The sequence below is a fragment of the Siphateles boraxobius genome, unplaced genomic scaffold, assembly GCF_051911475.1.
Source record: "Siphateles boraxobius isolate OS27281-9 unplaced genomic scaffold, OSU_SipBor_1 6, whole genome shotgun sequence".
Classification (NCBI taxonomy): Eukaryota; Metazoa; Chordata; class Actinopteri; order Cypriniformes; family Leuciscidae; genus Siphateles; species Siphateles boraxobius.
Genome location: NW_027509186.1, coordinates 25557984 through 25575852, shown reverse-complemented (window position 1 = coordinate 25575852; position 17869 = coordinate 25557984).

The window sequence follows — 17869 nt, the reverse complement described above, 5'->3', positions numbered from 1 at the left end:
TTTTTTTTATTTCAGTTTTAGTTTTTAGCAATTTTAGTACTTAAACTTCAATTTCAATTAACCAATTTTTCATCTAATTATTATAAATATATATTTTTGGCTGCACAATATATATCGAAATTATCGAAATATCGCAAATGTACATATTGCGATATGCATATCGCAACGGCTTGTAATAGCTGCATGATTTTAATTCTACAAAATATTACAGAAAGTATGCACGAGCACAGTAAGCCATCTCTCGGACAGCGCATAATCCTGAATTCAGTTCTCTTCCTCAGTTTATAAGGCCAAATACACACAAAAGTATGGCAAAATGCCGCCGTATTGCTGTGTATTCACATAAACACAGTCAGTTATGTCTTAAGTGGAATAAAGGGTGGAAAGAAAGCACGCGTGTAACAATTTATTGGATCCGTGCAGCTCTTAAAGTGACAGCAGCCTAATAAACCTGCTTTGTTCTGTCTGCTTAATGTTAATAAAACAGCATCAGACAAAATCACTCACTGCTCTTGACTGAATAACTTTTGTAGCTTATTAAGAATCTGTATATATTTATTCATATATATATATATATATATATATATATATATACATAGAATCATACATATTTGTACATTTTCATTTTTAAGGTATATTGAAATATAATAAATTATATTACACACTTAAAGCAATATATCGTATATTGAATATTGCATTATTTAACGAATTATTGCATATCGCATTTCACATTTTTCTTCAATATCATGCAGCCCTAATATTTATATTTTATTTTAGCTTATAACGTAGTTTTCTTCAGCGGGGGCCAGAGGCTACTTTTTGGGGGCAGGCCGAATCTCTGTCTTCTGTAGAATATGACCATAACATCGGCTGATCAATCCTATCTGCTCTGATGTGCGTTGCCCTTTAATTTTTGATGTGAGGTTTATGTGTCTTGGTGCATTGCCGGATACAGTGTAAGGATGTTAGGGTCACTATCTACTCACAGATGTATTGCATGAATAAATAGGGACTCAGAGAAAAAGCAAAATATAGTCTTCTGACAGTTCAAGTCTAATGGTTTGAGAAATAAAAGTTTTGCCTGAATTCATTACTCTCAAATATTTATACACTGAAATTTCTAAAAAGAAATATGCTTAATATTTTTTTAGGCAGGTTCGAAGTGGCAGATCTTTTTGTGAAGCTTTTGAGTTCTAAGACAGATAAAGGGATTTTCTGAAGCATGATAGTCTGTTTCTGCTTGGCGAAGCAAGTTTAGGAATTAATATATTGAAGTATAGGACCTCTGTAAAACACATGCGTTAGGGCTCTGAAGTTGCAGGTTCAGTGATTTTTCTTTCTTTTTTTTGGTCTCCATTTAATTTCCTACTTGCAGTGTTTTGTTGGTCTTTTTTAACACACAGAAATGTTACTTGCAACAATTTTTCTTTAGGACAGATGTCACCGTGGTGCAAGACTTTCATTTCCCCTCAAGCTAAATGCTTTATGCTTGCCCCTGCATTTATGTGTGAGACCAAGCACACAGGTGGACTGCTTGATAGATCCCTGCCCATTGGGGCTGAATGGCCGCTGGGTCTGTGGGTTTTTTGTAGCGCGAAAACCAAGGCTCCATAGACTGTCTAAGCTGCAGTGACTGGTCTGTACTGTCTGACATGGACACTCACTGCGACAGAGCACTACGGGAACTACCAGAGAGCACAGAAAGCTTGTTAAGGATGATGAGGTTGTTTAGATCTTGAAACCTTTAACCATGTTAATGTGATTTGGTCTTTTATAGTGTACACTTCCATTCAAATGTTTGGGGGTGGTAATCATTTTTTATGTTTTTGAAAGTAGGGTACGTTTATGATGTACTAAAACAGTTTTGAAACCCGTTTTCAAAGGTTTTCGTTTTCAGGCACCCAAAACGTTGTTGTTGTGTAAATCAACAGCCAAAACGCATAAAAAGTTTTCAGTTTTTAGTTTAGTTGAAAATGGTGTCATGTAAGTGCCCCCTTATGCACACCAAGCCTGCATGTATTCGATCAAAAGTATTATTACAATTAAAAACAAATTTTCTATACTTAATATTTTAAAATGCAATTTATTCCCATGATGGCAAAGTTTCCAGTCTTCATTGTCCCATGATCCTTCAGAAATCACTCTAATATGATGATTTGGTACTCTAGAAACATTTCTTATTATTATCAATGTTGAAAACAGATGTGCTGCTTCATATTTTTGTTGAATATTTTTCAGGATTCTGAAGGTAATGTTTTTTTTTTATTAAAGAGATTTTTTGTAACATTATAAATGTCCTTACTGTCAGTTTTAATCAATTGAATGCATATCTGCTGAATTAAAGTAATTAAAAAAAAGAAAACACTATGTTTAATTTGAATTTCGCAGATTCATTCACTCTAATGTAATATGTATTTATGTCCTCAAGAGATAGTATTTTTTTAAATAAAGATTTAAGGTATAGTGCCTTAAAACATTTTTTTTTTACTTTATAAGTCTCAAAACAAAATTATACATTTCTGTTATCTAGTATAGATATTTAGATAGCCACTGGAATGATTATTTCCATATGTTTTGGATGTGAGTCATCCCATCAGCCTCAGGATCCACAAGACAATGTAGTTTACAGAATGCAAATGCACTCAGGCTTGTATCTCATAAACAATGAGAGAGGCCATTTTCTCATGGCATAAAGAAATAACAAATATTCAAAGAATCACACTGTGTATTATAATGCACAAAACAAGGTCTTGAATTGCAAGGTTGTTGTTTGTATTTGGTTTTGTGGGATTTGCCAGATGGCTTGTGCGGGAAGAATTACCTCATCAAGAACAAGCTTGCAGTCGGCTCAGTTTGTGGTATAGACACTATGTCCTACAAAAACTGAGAAAGAGAAAGAGAAGCTTTTTGCATGAAATAAACTGAAAGAGTTTGAAGATACATATTTTAAATAATTTAAATAGCTCAGCGACTTGTCGACAGAAAGATCCGGTGGTCAGGCTTGATGAGAGTTGATTGCTCTGTGACGAAGAGGAAGACGTCTGACGATGTTGGGATTGTATAAAACCATAGTGCATTAACAGTTCAAGATACTGTTCTCAATTATTGTGGCGAGATCAGAAACACAGATTTCATTACGATTGAAGTAGAAAGTACATTATTGTCTTTCTCAGCCCGGATGATAAAAAGATGATTGAGGTTTTGTTTTTGCAGTATGTCGAGACAAGCTTTGTTGAACAGGAACGAAACTAGGGACACTATCTTTGCCAGAGTATCTCTCGAGTTATTCTCTAAATAAAGTGATTACATCTTTTGTAATGTGTATATATATATATTTTTAATCTGGGATTTTAGATATTTACAGTTCAGAGAAAAAGGGAATTGTCAAGTGTCTCTCATTCCTTTTACATTGGCTCATCTCCTTTGCAAACAGTGGTAGGTGTTTAAGCTGTATTCAGACCTTGGCCCTGAATGACAGGGTGATTGACAGGTGACGAGCAGGCAGGAAATGAGGCCCACATCCTATCTGGGGTGGCTCAGCGGTGGAGAAAAGACTCTTATTAAACTCGTTTAAACCCTGAACTCCTCAATTTGTTTAGCTATAATCTCGAAATGCAAGCAAATTCTATTTCAAGGGAAGATATATTATTTTGTAGCATGAAACAAGTGACCCAGCTTTAAAACTAAAATTACACACACACAATCAAAGTTTCCAAGTTACTGTAGTGTCAATGAAGCAGATAAGTCTGAATGTATTTTCTCTGGTGTGACTGAGGTCCTGAAATACGGACTGTTTCTTGCCATTAGCTTCTTGCAAACAGTGAAGACAATTTCTTCTGAGCAGAGAGAACTCACATCTCACACTTGTGTTAAATAAGTCACAGACGGCCCACATTAGTTTGCACATTTGATGAGTAACTTTCTATGCTGATAAAGCTGACAGACACTAGCATAAATCCACCATTCAACAGTTACGACTAAATATAAACCTCCAGACTTCCATAAAGCTTGACCCCCTTCTTGTCTCCCAGCTGCGTGTGAGGGCACAGAATTGCTTCCCTTTGATGACCTTTATATTTAATTTGCATGCATTTTTGTCCAAAGTGGAGATTAGTGTGAGTGTGTTTGACTTCTGACTTAATTTAGAGAAATGCAAAATGTTTTTGCTCGTGATATATAGCAGGAGATAAAATATTAATTAATAGGCCTTGCTTTTAAATAGTTTTCATTAAATGGAACCCAGAGCTCAGCTGCAAAGCCACCTATCGACACATACATAGGTGGTTTTCATTTTTCAGCACAACTTACCATAGCAAATCATATAAATTAATTACTACATTGATGAACATTTTATTTAAATAGAACATTCAAAAAATTATTATTGCTACAAATTATCTTGTAGTTCTGACAGAATTATTTAGATAGTTTTATGTGTATGGTAAAATCTTGTGTGGTGGCGATTCGTATGTTATTATAGTATGTCTTTTTAATATCTTTGCAGTAATGCTGAATATCTGTGCACCTGCATCTGAATATTCCTACTGCCCTAATACTACTGTAGCACTCTTAGGCCCGGTTTCACAGACAGGGCTTAGATTAAGCCAGGATTAGACCTTAGTTCAATTAGGACACTTAAGTAGCTTTTATAAATTAGGCTTAGAAAAAAACATTACTAATGTGCATCTTGAGACAACAATGGCACTGACATATTTTAAGATATGTCAGTGCAAGTCGCTTTCAGTTAAAACAGCACAAACATGCATTTTAATCTGGGTCTAGACCTTAAGCCTTGTCTGTAATACCGGGGGTTTAGGGTTAATATGCATTCTCTTAACTTAGTTTATTGTTCATTGACTACTATTAATATGCCATGCATGGGTATATCTCCCCCAAAAGTGTAAACATTGAGCCTCCCAGGCACCACAAAACATTGAGATTCGGTCGGATCCGTCAATATCTTTCCAGCTCAATTCATCCACTTTTTTCCTGAACATGGAAGTATCGTCCGACTCACAGCGGGATTATCCTTTACAATGTCCTCAGTATAATAAGAGCGCACATTTAGCTTTTATGGGAAGTATTTTAAATGCTCATTTTCTCATGTCAGTCTGTGGCATAAAATGTAGGCATATGGTGTCGTATATGGACATTCTTTTCAGATTTGCTGATGCTCAAAAAACACAGACTTTCTAGGAATTTCTTCAGTTTATTGTTATTGTGGCAGTCAACAACATCAGAGCTTAACCCTGCACTCATTTAAATTTTTAGGAATGTTCAAAAAGTTTCTGTTTAATTAATGCTGTCATTCTTTTTACCCCGTTTTACCAATTGTTTCCTATGTAAACTGGAACAGGACAGCATTCAACTGGAAGTTAGAATCGATCTTGGCGGCGCTCACCGTTTGTCAGGAAAAAGATGTGTAGTGAAAAACTGGGGCATGGCTACTGTAGCAGGCGGAGCCAGGGGGTGTTTAGCCGCTGTGGGACCATGACTGACACGTTACATGAGAAAAATCAAATCACCTTTATTTATATATACGCTTTTTACAATACAGATTGTTTGAAAGCAGCTTTTTCAGAGATAACAGAAAAATAACGCAACAAAGTTTGTTTCTAGAAGAAAATCGCGTCACAGTCCAGTGAGTGGTTAATTTTTGTTGTCAAAAAGTTATTAATTTAGTTCATTTATATATATATATATATATATATATATATATACAGCAGCTCTGGAGAAATCCGTGATGTCATCGTCCAGCTCAGTTTAGTTCTCATATAATGGTGTCAATGCAGGCAGATCAATAATATTGTTGAATATTAAATTAAATGTCCCCAACTAAGCAAGTCAAAAGCCAAAGGCGACAAAGGCGAAACAGGCGACAGTGACAAGGAACCAAAACTCAATCAGGTGACAGAATAAGGAAAAAAACCTTGGGAGAACCCAGGCTCAGTCGGGTTGCCAGTTCTCCTCTGGCTAACGAATGAACAGTGTATGATTATGATTCAGGCAGCATTACAGGTCAGAGGTCAGATTGGATTGGAACATTCAGAATATTATCCAGTTCACCTCGTTGAAGATCAGAGTCACGTGCGTATGGAGACGGGTTTGTTGAGCATCAGTGCTGATGGCAGTAATGTCGATGAGGCCTTCACAGGGGAGAGTCTAGTTGACACAATCTCTGCTGACACTTCAGGGATGCGTTGTGATCCTTTCTAGGCGCAGGTACACCATCTGATCTGGATCCGGCCCGGATCCGGCTGACTCCATCATGCGTTGTGGTCGTGTCTAGGTCCCTCAAAGGGAATTATTAATGAATTTATAGGGAATTCTAAAGAATCACTTATTACGGCCGAGCAAATGACTTGTCCAGCATTCATTTGAACGGGCCGTAACTATCAGCTCTACCCTTGATATAAATATCCAAACTAGTGTATAATAACTAGGAATAATATCCAGAAACACTATTTATTAGCAAGGTAACTTAGATCAGCAGTTTAAGACATTACAAACAATACTTTATTGATTATTCTAACACATAAAACTAATATCTATCACAAACACACACACACACACACACACACACACACACACACACACACACACACACACACACACACACACACACACACACACACACACACACACACACACACACACACACATTCATACCAGTTGCAGAAAGAGAGAGTGAGGAAAGAATGAGTTTTAAGAGTGAGATGATGAAATCCCAAGTTTCTATATGCACTTATAAGACATGACCTGAACAAACCATCAATCATTAATTTAACCCTTCTGTCGTTTCTTAGCCGGGGTTATTAAATATTATATCAAAGCACCAATTCAGTTAAGAGTCTGGAGACTACATGCTTGTCGTTGGGTTCCTTTGGGAATTCCTTTTTTTGGCGTAAAAGGGGGTTTCCCGAGTTCGTAGATTGGCTGGCGGTCTCCTCGTGTCTGGATAGATGTCTTGGGCGGCCAATCACATGGTGTGTTGGCGGATGGATGGAAAGTCTTTGAAGTTGGAAGCGGGCTTTGCAGTCGAATCGTGGACTGAGACTTTGCAGAAAATAAAAGAAAACGAGAAATAAAAGTGAGACGAGAGTAGTTAGATGGCTTGAATGAAGCTGTTTAACCCATGTTCTTCTGATCTTGATTTGGGGTTCTTTTGTCTGCTCATCTACATGGTTACTCGTCTGTCTGGTTACTCCGTAATGGCTTCTCCATTATCGTCTATAAATCTACTCTATGTATCTTCTAATGCATTCTGGTATCTTCTAATGCTTTGTGTCCTAAGATTTTAAACTTAAATATTTGTCCAGCCTCCTGGATGAGTTCTGACCAATTAGACATCTAACTTTATTTCAGAGGTGGCATTTTTTTTTAATAAATCAAGCGTTATCTGTAATCTCTTTACTCTCCAGCTATAGCAGAGAGTACAGAGGGTACAGTTTAGACATGATTCCTATTATAAGAACACAAAACATTTTACACAGATTTCAATCAAGCCATCTTCTGAATTTTGAACATACAATCATACTGATAGGAAACAAGAAACACTTTCATTGAAACATCTAATAGTTATAACAATTGCGTGACTTATATGTGATCTATGTAAGTCACATATATAGGTTGTAGACATGATATAGTATTATATAGTTGCACAATGTTTATGTATAAGTCCTTAAAGAATTGTTCTGCGTAGACTTATGTTTGAACAAATCATCTGGAAGATTCATTTGTGTTTGGTTCCCCCTTAAATCCTAAAAGTTTATAATGTTTACTTTGTTTCCAGTGTAGACAGTCTCAAACAGTTGTGGCGCATCATGTCAAAAAATGTGCCTGGTGCAGATACGCTGGATGTTTTTTTTATAAGCGTGACGTTTGCTACACAGTGTTTTCTACTCAATTGCTTTACTACTCAATTGCTATTTAATTGTTTCTTGCATAGCAACACAGCTAAAAGCATTCCTAATATGTCGGACCTTTTATTGAAAGTAGCCTACTTTTACTTGAGACATGCCTTCACAAGCACCCGTAAGAGTTGTAGGCCTATTTGTGATGTTTGAGTTGGGGGGAGGTGAGATTTACTAAATATGCATTATTTTTTTAATTCCTCTAGTTGCCAGGGCCACAAGTGTCAAAGAAACAACATATTTGACCTTTAAAAATAAAGGTTCTTCACTGGCATCTATGGTTCCATACAGAACCTTTAACATCTATGAAACCTTTCTATTCCACAAAAGGTTCTTTAGATTTAAAAACTAAAACAAAACAGTTCCTCACACTAAGAAAAAAAATGAGACCAAGGACTTGAACAGCTCTGAGTAGAACGTCACAGGTTATCTCATAATTACAGTAATTACTACATGGCATGGACGCAACATAAGACCATCTATGGTGAAGTGACACAAATGTCATCAAAAGTCACATTACAGTGACAACATGGCGTCTGAATTTCACTACACATATTATTAATATATAGAACTGACATTTTTAATGATGGCGACAGCTTTTGTTTCTGGTTTTTACTGATTGTTGATTTAATGGGATAGTTCACCCAAAATTGAAAACCCTGTCTTGTCATTCAAAACCTGCATGACTTTTATGGAACACAAAAAAAGATATGTTGACTTTTTTGTTGCTGCATGAAATTAGTCAATGGTGTTTGATGTTATTTTGGACCCTGTTGCCTGTCATTGTATGGACAAAAATAAATGTTCAACATTTTTTAAAATATCTTCCTTTGTGTTCAATAGAAGATAGAAAGTCATACAGGACACGCAGAGATGATTTAACCTCAGGATACTGACTGCTGGTAGGCACAGGCAACCTTAATGCTTCAGTGAACCCCGGCCCAGTCTAGCTTCAGGGGAATAACCCCGTTCTTGTGAAACATATGCATTCAAACTGACAGAAAACAGTGTAGCTGGTTAAGGCTGCACAACTTCAATCAAGAAATCAGTCATTTGCTCCTTGTTAAGTTTGTCTAAACAGGTTGTAATTTCAGCATTCTTACTTCTGCAGTGTGCAATCATAATTATCAGTTTCAGCCTCGCCACTGAGCTTGGAATAGAAATTATTACACCGACAGACAGAGAACATTTCCACATAAACATGAGCGGGCTCCGAGGGAAATACAGTGAAATGAAAAGGTGATGATGGCTTCCTATAATTCCAATAATGGCCAGCAGATGAGGACTGCATTAACATTTGGTGCTTAACGTTCATAACTCTTCGCTCTCCAGCATCACTTAACATTTCTATATTATTGCCACAAAGTCCTCTGTTTCACCTCATGTATATTTCATGAGTGTTGCTCTTTTCCTTACCATTTAGTTCTTTGTGGAGTGCAAATACAGGGAACTAATGAGCAGGTCATTGTATGGGTAATTTTTAGGAGAGGTATGTTTTCAAATGTTCACTTTTCCCTTTTCCACTCTAGATTCCTTTAAACTATCACTATAAATGGGGGCGGTTTGCTAATTAAATGTTTTTATTTACCAGAATAACCCATTCCAAAGGGAAAGAATGCAGCAAAACAACAACAACAAAAAGATCTTAACAGTGACTCTGTTGCAAATAGCAGTGATATTGCTGTAATTGGAAAGTTATTGTTTAGGGACAGGTATAACAAGCTTTGTAGCCACCAGATAAAAGGTACTAAAATACTTTTCTTACACTTTGAGTAATTGTTGTTTTTAAACAAAGTTTTTTAAACATTTTCATGGCAAAATATTTTTTATTAATATTACTAACTTTTTGAGTAATGAACATCAGATGCTTTGTTGGAATTACTCCATTTTACATGAACAAAATGGTTTTTCATTGAAAGGTAAAAATATCTGGATTTTTGAGGGTTGAAAATAACATGAACATGATGTTTTTCTAGAATTACACTTTGACTTGAACTAAAGTTGCCCTTTGATTCATGGTTTAAGTATGGGATGTACACTACCGTTCAGAATTTTATTACTGTGAAAAGAAAACTGTAAAGTTTTGTTTTAATGTTATCACAAAGGCCACATTTATTTAACCCAAAATACCGTAATATTGTGAAATATTAGAATTTAAAATCACTGTTTTCTTTTTGAATATATATTTTAAGGGGTCATGACTGATTTTTTTATTATTCTAAAATTTACCTTGAGGTTAATTATGTTAATAGTTTTTTTTTTCACAAAAAAAAAATCCAAATATGTGAAATAACATTTATTTTCAACCCTCATTCTGACCCTCTGTCTGAAAATATCTGTTTTTTAAGGGGCAGCAAATGGCTGCTTTTATGATTGGCTAACATTATTACATAGAAAACACAATCAACGCCCACTCGCTATTGCACATGAGTAAGTGTTTCGAAAACATTATCCACATAAAACGTACTCGGTTACTAACGTAACCTCGGTTCTCTCTAGAGAGGGAACGAGTACTGCGTAATATCTTACGCTATGGGGAAAACCTCTTTTCCACAAGATATTGAAGCCAAAAATTATCCTTAATTTTTAATTAATGTAAAACGCTGTGCGGCAGCATGCAGACATAGGCAAGACGGCTCGACGGCTGCCCAAACTGGTTTTCATCGCCGAAACTAACCAGAGCGTGTTGTCAGCACGGCAAGATACGCAGTACTCGTTCCATCTCTAGAGAGAACCGAGGTTAGTAAGCGAGTACGTTCTCTTACGAGAGTATCTCTCGTACTGCATAATATCTTACGCTATAGGGAACACTGTGTAACACGCCGTGCGTACTGGGATCCAACACCAAAGTCCCAAGGGCAGTAGCCCGGGGCACGTATAGTGCACAATCACCATAGACTCACAGAGAGTCGGAGAAGAGAGGCTGCAAGCATCATTCCCCATGAAATAGCATCCTACAGGAGCTAGTTATGTTAACAGTGTTTCACGCAGACAGGGTGAACGTGTTCAGCCTGAACTGGGTAATAGTATGGGTTATTCAACACCCATGGAGCTGTTCTATCGATCAGTGAGCGTTGCACAAGCAAAACTCAGCATCTGGGCCAGCGCAGCGGGGCTGATAGCCCTATATTCTAGACCGACAGAAGCTTGGCTTGTAAGGCGGGAACCTCTAGGTTATAAGACCTTATAAATGTAGACGGCGAGGCCCAGCCCGCCGCCGTACAGATATCTTGCAGGGTAATCCCACTATACCACGCCCACGACGAGGCCACGCCTCTCGTGGAGTGCGCTCTGACACCCAAAGGACACTGCAGGCCCTAAGAAGTGTAAGCCAGCGCCCTCTCAGTGCCCTGACAGGGCAAAGGAGACTCGCATCCTCCTCATCATCATGAACCGGGAGGGCGCACAGGGAAATAACCTGGGCCCTGAACGGTGTGTTGAGGGATTTGGGCACGTACCCGTGCCTTGGTTTGAGTATGACTTTTGAGTCATTAGGCCCAAACTCCATACATGACGCGCTTACTGAAAGCGCTTGTAAGTCCCCTCTGCGCTTCACTGAAGCGAGAGCCATAAGAAACACCGTTTCGAAAGACAGATGCTTCATGTCTGACAAATGGATTGGCTCGAATGGGGCACCTTTCATGGCTTACAAAACCGTAGAAAGGTCCCACACCGGGACTGAAGGGGGTCTGGGAGGGTTCAGCCTCCGAGCTCCCCTGAGGAATTGCAAGTCTAGGTCGTTTTTCCCCAGTGACTGGCCAGACATAGGTTTTGCAAACGTTGCTATGACTGCCACGTACACTTTGTGCGTGGATGGGGTTCTACCCTTATCCAGCAGCTCTTGAAGGAAGGAGAGTACTTCCGTGACCCCGAAGTCTACAGGTGAAAAGCCCTGAGCTTGACACCAGGCAGAGAACACAGACCATTTTCGAGGAATAGAGCCGTCTAGTAGACGGGGCCCTTGCCTGCGTGCTCGTGTTTAACACTCCCTCCGGGAGGTTAGCGGGTACCCGTTGATGGCCCATGCATGTAGGGACCATAGTTCCGGGCGAGGATGCCAAATCGAGCCCTTGGCCTGAGAGAGGAGGTCTTTCCTCAATGGTATTGGCCACGGGGCAGTGCTGGTCAGCTGCATCAGGACTGGGAACCAAGTCTGGTTTGTCCAGAGCGAAGCCACAAGCAGCAGTGGCATCCGTTTTCCCTGATCCGTTCTAACACTTGAGGTAGGAGCGAGACAGGGAGAAAAGCATAGAGGGAGCAGCGGGACAAGACGTGGGCCAGCGCATCCCTGCTTTGGAGAAAAAGTTCGGACAGTGAGCGTTTTCGTGGGACATGAACAGGTCCACCCGTGCAGCGACCATTCCCCTACTGGGACATTGTTTCTGGACAGTCTGTCTGGTCCCAGATTCAGGTGACCAGGCACATGCGCCACTCTCAGTGAAAGCAGGTTGTGCTGAGCCCAGACCAGGAGGCGTTCCGTCAGCCTGTAAAGGTTTCGGGACCTGATGCCGATCTGGTGATTTATGTATCCCACCACTGACATGTTGTCCGACCGGACCAAGATGTGGCGACCCTTTATCTGGGGACAGAAGCGTCGTAGCGCGTTTTCGACTGCCATCATTTCCAGACAGTTTATGTGTAAGAGCTTTTCCCGTTCTGACCACTGACCAAAGAACGGTCTGCCCTCGAGCAGCGCTCCCCATCCGTCTGTGGACACCACCTTCACACTCGAGGGAGTCCCCAGACTCACACCTGACTGATACCAGTCGGTTACTTTCCAAGGTTCCAAAGCTGAGACGCATTTTTGATCGACCCTGAGGCGAAACCGACCAGCGGTCCATGCCCTGGGCGGAACTCGCGATCTCAGCCACAGCTGCAGTAAGCGCATGAGAAGAGACCCAGCTGGAGTACTGAAGCTGCTGAGGCAATGAGGCCCAGCATTTTCTGAAACCTTTTGAGCGGGACTATCGAGCCGCGGCGGAAGGATTACACGGCGCGCTGAATGTCCAGTCCGCACTCCGGCGACAGACGCGCTGTCATGGATAGCGAGTCCGGCACTGTTCCCAGAAAATACATTTTCTGACTGGGAGACAGCGAACTCTTCGCCCAATTGACTGTGAGACCCAGATTCTCGAGATGCTTGAGTAATGTTTTCCTGTGTTCTATGAGCTCTGAGTGTGATCGAGCCAGAATCAGCCAATCATCCAAGTAGTTCAAAACTCGCATGCCCTGGAGTCTCAGGGGTGCGAGAGCCGCGTCCATGCACTTCGTAAATGTACGGGGTGCCAGGGACAGGCCGAACGGCAGGACTTTGTATTGGTATGCTTGGCCCTCGAAGGCGAATCTCAAGAATTGCCTGTGACGTGACGCTATTTGTATTTGAAATCTATTCAGATCTATTGACATGAACCAGTCCTCCTGGCGAACTTGCGCGAGGATTTTCCTGGTTGTAATCATTCTATACTGGCGCATCGCAAGCGCTTTGTTCAGCTGTCGCAGATCTGGACCCCCGTCTTTTGTCGGTACCAGAAAATATCTGCTGTATAGACCCCCTTCGCTCTGAGCCTGAGATAAAGGTTCTATGGCCCCTTTGCCCAGTAGTTTCGCTATCTCGGCTTGAAGTAGATGAGATGCTTCGTTTTTTACCGTTGTTTCGACTCGCGCCGTGCAACGGCAGGGACGTCGAGCGAACTGCAGCGAATGACCTCTTTTTATAGTGTTCAGCAACCATTCTGATACCCGGGAAGCTTCGCACACGCATCTGCGGGAATAGCTAGAGGTATAATGAAATCTGGGCTCTGGCCGCGGCATAACGGCGGCCAGAGATCCCCGGTGTGCTGAGAATAAAACACTGTGTTTGCAGTGTGCGAGGCGGGGGGCGCGCTGATTACAGCGGGCAGCCTGACCGCGCTCGACTTCTCTATGATATTTTGTGGAGAGAGAGCGAGCGGGACAAACCCCGTGGGGTTGAGCGTGTCTGTGAGGGAATGTGGGCGTGGGACAGCGGGCACACTCACTGCACTGAGAACACCGTCAGCTTGTGCTGACTGAATGTGTGTTGGTTTCGTTTTTACAGAAACCGTGGACACGCATCGTGTAGTGTTTGTGGGCACTGTGTCGTGGGCACATTCACTACATTTTTTTTTGCACAATCGACATGAGTCGATTTAACGCCCGTTTCACACATACTCCGTGTGCAGTGTGTATGCGGTGCGTGTTGCGGTGCGTATGCGGTACAGGAGCAGCACACGCTATAGTGCTTTCACATATGCTGGGTTTGCAGTGCAGTGCGTAACTGATCCGCGGCTGTACCACAAACACATAGGCTACTCACTATTTTTATTTCAAATCCAGAAGTTATGCAGCAACTTTTATAAAAAAAAAAAGTTGTCAGCATTGCGATTCTCTTTGTATACAAACTTGAATGGACGTATGCATGTTTAAACACAATTTAAACAACATAGGCCTATAATTCCATGCATTACTTCTATATACTGTATATTAAGTTGCTCAAGCAAGTGGTGAAATATTTAACCATGTAGCCTACTTATATTAAAATCGCAAACATTTTAAATTAAAACTTAAAATTGACAAAAACAGCCGACTCTCATGCCTTTTCTTTTGCATTTAAATTTTAATACAATAAATCTTGCATGTCACAAAGAACTTCTTTCTCCATCTCCACGAATGAGACGAATGTCGTTCATTATGTCCTTGTTGAGGTAAATTGTAATTTTCCTTGCTTAAAACCCCGGTCTTAAAGTAAAAAGATGAAAAGTAGTATTTAATTAAATACATGGTGAGATTACTACCTTTTATTGAATTAATTTGAGCGATTTGTGCTCTTAGTAGCGATCTGAGCTCTTAGTAGTGGAATGAGTTTGTGTATGCTTTTGCCTGAATGAGTGTTGTGCTATGTGCTTTGCACTTGACATGTTTTTCCTTTTGAGTGGGTGAGATTCATTTGTGTTGTCTACCTTTTGTTTTCTTTTCTTGGAAAAGAACATAGGCAAGTATATTGCGATACACATTGTACCCGTAGCAGATAATTGTTAGACACACCAGGTAAGAAGTGAGCGCCACTCCTTGTATTTCTGTTTTATTAGATAGTTTAGTTAGGGTGCCGGATGCACCGAAGATTTTGGTTTATTTTCTACATTTTACTTTGGTTAGATTAGTTTAGATTAAGGAGTGTTTTGTTATCTTGCGTTCTTTCTTTTGTCGTCACTTTTTTTCCTTTCCTATTTATTGTTTGTTTATTCACCTTATCATTTATGGTATATAGCACACATTATTATTTGACTGGATTCAGTGGCTTTGGCTTATGAAAATAAATTCCAGTTTTTCTCTTCAAAATGAGTCTGACGTGTTTTTTCACAACATGCCACTTCCAGCAGTATACTCAATATATAAATGTTGCGGTATCAGCCCTAGACCCACAACGGTTCGTAACATTAAATGGGGGCTTGTCCAGGATCATTTAATTATATTTTTTCCGAGATATGGATTACTGCTGGCGTGGTTGGTGGAAGGACCATGTGTGGGTTTTATTTTGTTGTTGTTTTGTTTTGAAGAGTACAGTGGAGCAGTTAGATAAATGTAGGAAAGATGATTTACTGCGTATCGCTGCTCATTTTCAGATTGCTGTTTCGAAGCAGCGGCTTAAAAAAGAGATTAGGTCTACTGTATCCCAAGCGTTGGTGGAACTAGGTGTTTTAGTGTTGCCTGCAGGTGTTGGGGAAGACACGTGAACGGGCAGAAGTCCGTCGAACGGATTTGGAGTTTCGACTTGAAGTCCGCAGACTCGAAATCGAGGCGGAGACGCAGATTAAGCTGCATGAACTTGAATTGAATGCAGCCAAAGTGACACCTGTTCCAGTTGTGCAACCCTTACCGGCCGCCAATGTTTCGGCGGGGACTGGCTCAGGGGGAACCAACTTTGAGGTCAGTAGACATATTTCTCTTGTGCCGCAGTTTCGGGAAACAGAAGTTGACTCATATTTTAGCGTGTTTGAGCGAATTGCTTCCACACTCCACTGGCCTAAAGAAGTTTGGCCTTTGCTGTTGCAGTGCAAGCTTACTGTTAAGGCTCAAGATGTTTGCGCTACGTTGTCCTTAGAGGATAGCGTGAATTATGAGGTCGTGAAACTTGCGATTTTACGTGCATATGAGCTAGTGCCAGAAGCCTACAGACAACAGTTTAGGTGTCATAAGAAAATTTCTAATCAGTCATTTGTTGAATTTAATCGCCGATTGTGTTGTGTTGAAACGAAAGCAACCGAATTCTTTACCTAAGAACACCGGTTTTGTTAAACTGGTTGATTCTGTAAGGGTCGAAGGTAGTGACAAACCTGATTCTAGTTATGTACCGTTTTTGCTAGAAGGATTGATTTCGGTTACGGGAAAGTCAGAGAAGCAGATTAGAGTAAAAATGCTACGTGACACTGGAGCAATGCAGTCTTTTATCGGTGCAGATGTACTCCCATTTTCTGATCAGACTTCATGTGGGAGTAATGTCTTAATCCAGGCCATAGAGATGGGTCTTGTTCAAGTTCCGTTGCATCAAGTTCATTTGGAATCAGAACTGTGCACGGGTTTTGTTAAGTTAGCCGTTAGTGAGCATTTGCCTGTGAGTGGAGTACAATTTATCTGCAATCGCAATGATCTTGCCGGTGGGAAAGTCATGCCTTTGCTGGAAGTTTTTGATAACCCAGGTGTTTTAGATCAACCTGATGATTTGGCGAGGTTTTATCCTGAGACTTTTTCTGCTTGTGTGGTTACGCGATCTCAGGCGAAAGAGTTAAATACAGTTGGTGATTTAGCTACATCTTTTATGGCACCTAGTTTTATCAGTGATGTTTTATCTGATGAGAGTAAGACCGAGAAATTCTCTGTTCCGAAGCCCCTTCGGAGATGACACTGCGTGTGACACGTGAAATGGTTGTTACTGCCCAGAAGGAGGATGAAAGTCTTCAGATGCGTTTTGCAGCTACTGTTCTCCCAGAGAAAGTTCAAGAAAGAAAAAATGCATATTATGTTGAGAACGATTTATTAATGCGTAAGTGGTGCTCTAGTACTACAGATGATGCTGAATGGAGTAGTGTGTATCAGATTGTGGTTCCTTCTTGTTACCGACAACATGTTTTATCGTTAGCTCATGATCACGATTTGTCAGGGCATCTAGGAGTAAAGTAAACTTATCACCGCATTTTAAGGCACTTCTTTTGGCCGAGATTAAAAGCTGACGTCACACAATTTTGTCGCACTTGCCGTACATGTCAGATTACTGGTAAACCGAACCAGGTAATCCCACGTGCTCCTCTTGTACCTATTCCAGTAATGGGAGAACCGTTTGAGCACGTTATTGTTGATTGTGTCGGTCCGTTGCCTAAGTCTAAGACTGGCAGTCAGTTTTTACTGACCATCATGTGTACTGTGACTAGATTTCCGGAAGCAATTCCGTTGAGGAAGATCACTGCACCTGTGATAATTAGAGCACTTGTGAAGTTTTTCTCTACATTTGGTTTACCGAAAGTTGTGCAGACAGATCCAGACACTAATTTTCTGTCGAGAATTTTCTTTCAAGTGTTGTCTAGTTTGAAAATATCTCACAGAGTCGCTAGTGCTTACCATGCTGAAAGCCAGGGGGCGCTCGAGCGTTTCCACCAAATGCTGAAGGCCATGCTCAGGAAGTATTGCATGGATACGGGTAAAAAGTGGGATGAGGGTGTACCGTTGCTTTTGTTTGCGATCAGAGAAGCAGTTCAGGAAAGTCTTGGTTTCAGCCCTGCTGAATTGGTATTCGGACACACTGTCAGAGGACCCTTGAAAATTTTCAAGGAAAATCGGTTGTCTTTTGAGTCTAACCCTAAAGTGAATGTGATCGATTATGTTAGTAAGTTCTGTGAAGGCCTGCACAATGCATGTTCGGTGGCAAGAGAGTCACTTGAAGTTGCTCA